The following is an 8,561-nucleotide window of genomic DNA, read 5'->3' as shown; positions in this document are numbered from 1 at the left end:
TCGATGTACCAAAATTAAAAATAATTTAATACAGGGAAAAGTTTAAAATAGTTTCCTGATGAAGTAAAACAAATAGCTTATTGATCTTGATTAAATCTGATGGGGATAAATTGCCAGATAGGGTTAATTTAGGCTATATGAGTTATGTGGTTTGAGACTATGTGCCACCCCCACTGAGATGTTTTCAGTGCCATAAGTTTGGTCATGTAGCAGCTGTCTGTAGGGGTAAAATGCAGTGTGGTAGATTGATTATGGCAATTGTGGAGAAGGCATTAGGCCCAAATGTAGCAATTGTGGAGGGAACATAGCTCTGCTTATGCACGGTGTATCCTGTGCCTAAGAAAACTGCGAAGTGCAGCATGTTCAGGTGGAAATGGGCATATCATATGCAAAGGCTCTTCAGAAAGTATCGAAGACTGAGTCAATAGGACTATTAATATCCAGAAAATAGATTAAACGCATTGTGTAAAGTGCATGATTTTATAACAAAGGATTCTTATGTTAGATGTGTTAAATTGTTCAGCACAAACTAAAAGTAGGACTGAAAAAAATAAAATTATATTAAAAGCTGCAGAAAAGCATCTAAAGATAAAATACTCAACTCGAGAATTATTAATAATACTTTACAAGGAGGAGTAAATAATATTCAGATGTCAAAGGAGAGTTAAAAACAGGAGAAATTCTGCAGATGCTGGAGATCCAAAACAACACACACAAAATGCTGGAGCAACTCAGCAGGCCAAGCAGCATCTGTGGGAAAAAAGTTGAAGTTTCGGGCCGAGACCCTTCTTCAAGATTGGAAAGGAGGGGAGAAAGGAGAAGAAGTACAAGGTGGCAAGTGATAGGTGAAACTGGAGGAGGGAGAGGGGGTGAAGTAAAGAGCTGGGAAGTTGATTGATGAAATAGATAGAGGGCTGGAGGAGGGGGAATCTGATAGAAGACCAAGGAAGAAAGGGAAGGAGAGCCACCAGAGGGAGGTGATGAGATAAGGTGATAAGGTAAGGAGATAAGATGAGAGAGGGAAACGGGAATGGGGAAATGGTGAAGCAGGGGAGGGATGTCAATTACCGGAATTTCAAGAAATTGATGCTCATGCCATCAGGTTGGAGGCTACCCAAATGGAATAAAAGGTATTGCTACAGGGAGATCCCATTTTTCTGATGGACAGAGTGTAAGTGCTCGGTGAAGCGGTCTAACAATCTTCATCCAGTCTCACTGATATACAGGAGACCACATTGGGAGCACTGGACAGTAGACCCACAGGTGAAGTGTTGCCTCAACTGGAAGGACTGTTTGGGGCCCTGAATGGATGTGAAGGAGGTGTAGGGGCAGGTGTGGCACTTGTTCTGCTTGCAAGGATAAGTACCAGGAGGGAGATCAGTGGGATGGAACGAGTGGACAAGGGCGTCACATAGGAAGTGATCCCTATGGAAAGTGGAAAGTGTGTGGGGGGGGGGGGGATGGAAAGATGTGCTTTGTGGTGGGGTCCCAATGAAGATGGCGGAAGTTACAGAGAATTATGGCTGGACGCGAAGGCTAGTGTGGTGGGTGAGGACAGGAAGAATCCTATCCCTGTTGTGGTGGCGGGATGATAGGGTTAAGGTAAATGTCACAAAATGGAAGAGATGCGGGTGAGGGCAGCATTGATAATGGAGGAAGGGAAGGAGGAGGACGCATCATTAGTTTGGGAATGAAAAGCTTCATCCTGAGAGCAGATGTGCAGAGATGGAGGAACTGAGAAAAGGGGGATGGCATTTTTACAAGTGACAGGGTGGAAAGAGGTATAATCTAGGTAGCTGTGAGAATCAGTGGGTTTATAAAAGATATCAGTAGGTAGACTGATATCCAGAGAGGGAGAGAGAAAGATCTAGAAAGGGAGGGAGATCTCAGAAAGAAGGGCTATTAATGGTTTTTCTAATGTTACAATGGAATAGAGTGCCCATTACTCCACTGTAATACTGAAATGTCTGACATTAGCTTCTCTTACTTAGATTTCAGGGTGAATTCGATCATATTATGATCATGTCCCCTAAGGGTTTTTTTTTACCTTAAGTTCTCTAATCAATTCAGTTCATTGCGCAACACCCAATCCACAATAGCTGATCCCCTAGTGAGCTCAACCATGAGCTGCTCTAAAACGCTTTCTTGTCGACATTCTAGAAAATCCCCGTCCTGAAATCTAGCACCAACCTGATTTTCTCAATCTACCTGCATATTGAAATAGAACATAGAACATAGAATAGTACAGCACATTACAGGCCCTTTGGCCCACGATGTTGTGCCAATCCCCCACCTTAAATTCCTCCATATACCTGTCTAGTAGTCTCTTAAACTTCACTAGTGTATCTGCCTCCACCACTGACTCACGCACCAATCACTCTCTGAGTGAAAAACCTTCCTCTAATAACCCCATTGAACTTCACTCCCCTTACCTTAAAGCCATGTCTTCTTGTATTGAGCAGTGGTGCCCTGGGGAAGAGGTGCTGGCTGTCCACTCTGTCTATTCCTCTTAATATCTTGTACACCTCTGTCATGTCTCCTCTCATCCTCCTTCTCTCCAAAGAGTAAAGCCCTAGCTTCCTTAATCTCTGATCATAATCCATACTCTCTAAACCAGGCAGCATCCTGGTAAATCTCCTCTGTACCCTTTCCAATGCTTCCAACATCCTTCCTATACTGAGGCGACCAGAACTGGACACAGTACTCCAAGTGTGGCCTAACTAGAGTTTTATACAGCTGCATCATTACATCACGACTCTTAAACTCTATCCCTCGACTTATGAAAGCTAACACCCCATAAGCTTTCTTAACTACCCTATCTACCTGTGAGGCAACTTTCAGGGATCTGTGGACATGTATCCCCAGATCCCTCTTCTCCTCCACACTACCAAGTATCCTGCCATTTACTTTGTACTCTGCCTTGGAGTTTGTTCTTCAAAAGTGTACCACCTCACACTTCTCCGGGTTGAACTCCATCTGCCACTTCTCAGCCCACTTCTGCATCCTATCAATGTCTCTCTGCAATCTTAGACAATCCTCTACACTATCTACAACACCAACAACCTTTGCGTCATCTGCAAACTTGCCAACCCACCCTTCTACCCCCACATCCAGGTCGTTAATAAAAATCACGAAAAGTAGAGGTCCCAGAACAGATCCTTGTGGGACACCACTAGTCACAACCCTCCAATCTGAATGTACTCCCTCCACTACAACCCTCTGCCTTCTGCAGGCAAGCCAATTCTGAATCCACTGGGCCAAACTTCCCTGGATCTCATGCCTTCTGACTTTCTGAATAAGCCTACTATGTGGAACCTTGTCCATTCCCCCATGACCATTGTAACATTGCCCTTTTGGCATGCATTTTCTATCTCCTGTTGTAATATATAGACCACATCCTTACCACTGTTTGGGAGTCTGTATACAATTTCCATCAGTGGCTTTTTACCCTTGCAATTCCTTAACTCTATCCACAGTGATTCAACACTTTATGACCCTATGTCTCTTCTTTCTAATGATTGAGTTTCATTTTTTACCAGCAGAGCACCGCCACCCCTTCTGGCTTCCTGCCTGTCCTTTCAATACAATATGTGCCCTTGGACTTTAAGCTCCCAGTTATACTCTTTTAGCCTTGATGCAGTGATGCTCACAACATCATATATGCCAATCTGCAACTGTGCTAGAGAAGTTCATCTACTTTTTTCCATATACTGCACACATTCAAACATAACACCTTCAATCCTGTATTCATCCTTTTCAATTTTGCCACCTTTTACATTGCAACTCATCCTATTGGCTGCAATTTTGCCCTATCAACAGCCTTTCCTCACTACACGTTGCCTCTGTTTGTAATCCAGTTACTTTGTCTTCAGTACTATTATCTGCCTTTCCTACGATACTTCTTGTATTGAAATATATGCAGCTCAAGACACTAGTCACACCATGCTCAACCTTTTAATTCCTAACTTTATCTGAGGTCTTACCAGCATCTGCCTTCACAACCTCTCCACCAAGTGCTCTGGCACTCTGGTTCCCATCTGGCAACACTAGTTTAAATCCCATCGGAAGAGTCCTTGACCATGAGTTCATACATTGTGGGAATATTTTAGTGATGGCATAAGTGAAGTTGACTGAAGTTCAAGAGCCTGAACGTTAGGGAGTAATAACTGTTCCTGAACCAGATGCAGTGGATCATGAGGCTCCTGTACCTTACTCCTGATGGAAACAGCAAGAAGAGAGCATGACCTGCTGGTGGGGGTCTCTGATACAGGATGCTGCTTACTTGCGACAACGCTCTGTGTAGATGTGCTGGACTGGGCTGTATCCACTACTTTTTGTAAGATTTTCCATTCAAGGGTATTGGTGTTCCCATAGTAGGTTACCACCAAAAAAAGTATTAGTATTAGGCATTCTCTTTCATGTACAAAAAAAACTTTTGATAAGTTATGGACACAAGGCCTGTCATTTAAACTTGAAAAGATGGGAAAAAATTCCTTTGTTCACCAATTAAAGTGATGAGGGAGATTAAAGCATTGAGGTGAGTTTGGAGGGTGAGTACCGGTCACCTGTCTTTTATTCGCTCTGCCTCTGGAGAGGGGACAGCCTGTTGCTGTGCCCATGGTGTGTTGCCTAAGTTTTCTGTGTTTGGATGTGGGCTTGGACTATAGACTATTTTTCAGTCTTATAGTTCTTTTATATTGTGTTTTTTGCCCGATCTTTATTGATTTTTTTGTGTGGGGAGGGAGATTTGGGGGTTGATGTGCCTGTTCCATTTTTTGTGCGCGGAGGGATTTTGGGGTTGGTGATTCTGCTGCTTTTTTTTCTTTCTTCGTTTCACAGCTACCCAGAGAAGAAGAATTTCAAGAGTTGTATACTTTGACAATAAGTGAACCTTTGAACCTTCTGAGGTGAAGAATATTCAATTGAATTCAAGATATTTTGTGACAGGAAGATATGTTAGGGTGGGAATATCAATTACTAAGGAGCATGAAATAGAGAATGGGGCTTCACAGGGGAGTGTGTGTAGCCCACTCCTCTTTAACATTATGATTAATGATATTTAATAAAACGTTGCTCAGACATTTCCAAATCATTATATGCTGATGAAGTTGCATTGTGGAAAAGAGGCAGGAATTTAAACTAGTTAGGAAAATAAAGACAGCTATTAATGATGTGAAGGAATGGGGATGTCAGTAGGGGTTTAAACTTTCTTTTGCAAAGACTCAAGTTATTTGTTTTCTAAAAGGAACATTACACCCACAATTGATCTAAAGTTATACTGTAAGTCTCCTAAACAAGAGTCGATGGTAAAGTTTCTGGGTATGTGGATGGACATAAGGCTAACATGGATGGTGTATATGAATAAAATTCTATAGAAGTGTTAAAAAAAACCCTTAGTACACTCAGCTGCTTAACTGGGTGTGATTGGTCACCTAAATAAATGTATCTTGCTATGATCAGATCTATCTTTGATGATGAGTGTATTGCTTATGGGGTCAACTTCACCAGCGGTCTTAAAGCCCCTAGATAAAGTTCAAGCTTAAGCATTGAGATCATGTTGTCGTGCTATTAAATCATTTCCTAATTTTGGCATTATTTGTAGAAATGAATGAATTACCTTTACATTTCTGCAGGTTACAGGGTTATAAGCAATGATTTATAGGATTAACACAAGAGGATATAAAGTTGATCATCCAATATTGGCAACATTAGTAGAATATTGGGAGCACCACATTTGTAAGGTCTTCAGTTTTGGCTGGATGGGAATAGACACAAAAACTTGTTTTTTTTTTAAGTGTGGAATATGGTCCCAGTATTTTGCTCTCTGCCAGTCATTCACGGTTTTTCCCTTTGCCCGTGGTTGATTTAAGCCTTCAAGAAAAGATCAAGGTGAGGAGTGATTGTTTATCAGTGGCACAGGAGGTTCAGCAATATATCCAAGGCAAACATGGATTTTTACACATCTACACAGATGGTTCAAAGAATCCAATCACAGGTCAATCAGTTGTTTTTGTTTATGTTTTAGGAGACTACTAAGATTATCAAAGTATCAGTATTCATGTCTGAGATGGTTACTATCATTTGAGCCCTGAAATGGGTCAAAGAATTACACCCTGATTATGGACTTGTGCGCTCTGATTTGTTCTCGGTCTTGACATCTATTAAAACAGGCATTTCAATTTGTAGGCCAGACATTCTACATCTATTGAGTCTGCAGGGTCTTGGCTTTTGTATCCATTTCTTTTGGATGCCCTTGCTGGGATTGAAGGAAACAAGGTGTCAGCTCTCACCAAGATATCACTAAAAATTAAGAATGTAAATGTAGTGGTGCCTTTGCATGAAGGGAAGGTGAAAGCCATAATTAAAAAGTTGGGATAAGGGAAAGGAAGGACCTAATTCATATAACATTCCGAGAATGACGAGAGCTCAACTGGAAGATAGGGATAATAGGAGGAAAGAAGTCATACTTACACATTTACATACTGGACACACTAGGCTGAATAATTCCTTGTTCAGAATTAATATGCATGATACAGGAACTTGTAAGGAGTGCACTTGTCAAGAAATGGTGCAGCACATATTTGAATGCAGATCCTATGAGATGCAAAGGAAACTTAATTGTTAAATTGAGACCTTAGGTACAGACAGTTTAACATAGATATTTTGTTTCTCCCAGCCACATCAGTGGGAATAACGTACATTAAATTGTTGACCTTTTGTGTTAAGACCCTGCATCAGTTCTGATACCAGGTTTTCAACAGTTCTTCTGCCCCCCACCTACAAGATGTCAATGTGCTTGAGATCCTAGTGTCTACAGTAGACAAACTTCACTGTGTGACAGCTCCTAAGAAAACTACAGGGAGCAATACCAGTCACCAAATATTACCTTAATCAACCATCCTAAAACTTTGACTTCATCAAATAAGGCGAGACTGTGAAATGTCCTTCTCGAATTCAGCTGCCTTTAGGAATGCCACTCCATATTCATTTGTTTCATGACATGCAAACCATAATACTAAACAGTGGGTCTATAACAGTATCAAAAATCGGTTAAATCAGTTATTTTATTACCCCAGCTCTTCAATCTTTCCTGCTGCAACATGGTGCCTCAACTCCAACAAGCTTCCCATGCAAGAGTAAGGATAATTTTCAGAATTAAGGAGAACCTATTTGATGTTCAGTGACCACAATCCAGAATGAAGGCCGAGCTGCAATATGCAGTTAGTTACTGCCCGTTACACCGCTGGTGTTTAGGGCAGCAATGAAGGTCCTCCATCTCTGGCAATATACAGATAACCATGTTCAGAGGCCAAGCTCCAAGACACAGCTGACTCAAAGCATACTAGAAGATAGCTCCTACATATCTGCAAGACCAACCTGCCTTTGCTGCACTATTCTAATCTCTAACAAAAAAATTTAGTAAACCTACAAATACAGAAATGAAGGTCAAGGAAAATGAGCCACACTACATTTTTAAACAAATAGTTTTGGAATATTTGCATGATTGGTTGAACTAAATACATTGTCTTGACTGTACAAAACAGGTTCATAGTCATAAGACACAGGAGCAAAATTAGGCCATTCAGTCTGTTGAGTCTGTTTCACTATTCCAGCATGGCTGATCCTGGATCCCACTCAATCCCATTCCCTCTGATGCCCTGACCGATCAGCAACTTCCGCCTTAAATATAATCATAGACTTGGCCTCCACTGCAGTCTATGGCAGAGCATCCCACAGATTCATTACTCAGTTTAAAAAAGTTCCTCCTTACCCGTTCCAAAAGGTCACCCCTCAAGTTTGAGACTGTGTTCTTTAGTTCTGTATACCCCCACCACAGTGAACATCCTCTCCACATCCACCCTATCTAGTCTTTACAATGTTCGGTAGGTTTCAATGAGATCTTCTAAACTCCCCCCCCCCCCCCCCCCAATGCTAAATTCCAGTGAGTACAGGCCCAAAGCGGCCAAATGCTTTCGTATGTTAACCCCTTCATTCCCCTTCTGAACCCTGTCTAATGACATCACACCTTTTCTGAGATATGGGCCCCAAAACCGTTGACAATACTCCGTGCGGCCTGTGTCTCATAAAGCCTCAACATTATCTCCTTGCTTTTATATTCTATTCCCCCTTGAAATAAATGCCAACATTGCATTTGCCTTCTTTACCAGACTCAATGTGTAAATTAACCTCCTGGGAGTTTTGCACCAGGATTCCAAGCCCCTCTGTTCCTCTGATGTTTGCACCTTCTCTCTATTTAAATAATAGTCTGCACTATTGTTCATTTTACTAAAATGCATTATCATAGATTTCCTAACACTGTATTCCACCTGCCACTTTTTTTGCTCATTCTTCCACTTTGTCCAAGTCCTGCTGCAATTGCATTGCTTCCACGGCACTACCTACCCCTCCAACTATCTTCATATAATCCACAAACCTTGCCACAAAGCCATCAATTCCATTATCCAAATCAATGACAAACAATGTGAAAAGCAGTGGTCCCAAAACTGACCCCTGAGGAACACCACTAGTCACTGGCAGCCAAAATCCATGTATTTCCAGAT

Source organism: Hemitrygon akajei, chromosome 2 (genome assembly GCF_048418815.1).
Source record: "Hemitrygon akajei chromosome 2, sHemAka1.3, whole genome shotgun sequence".
Taxonomy (NCBI): domain Eukaryota; kingdom Metazoa; phylum Chordata; class Chondrichthyes; order Myliobatiformes; family Dasyatidae; genus Hemitrygon; species Hemitrygon akajei.
This window is presented reverse-complemented; position numbering follows the sequence as displayed.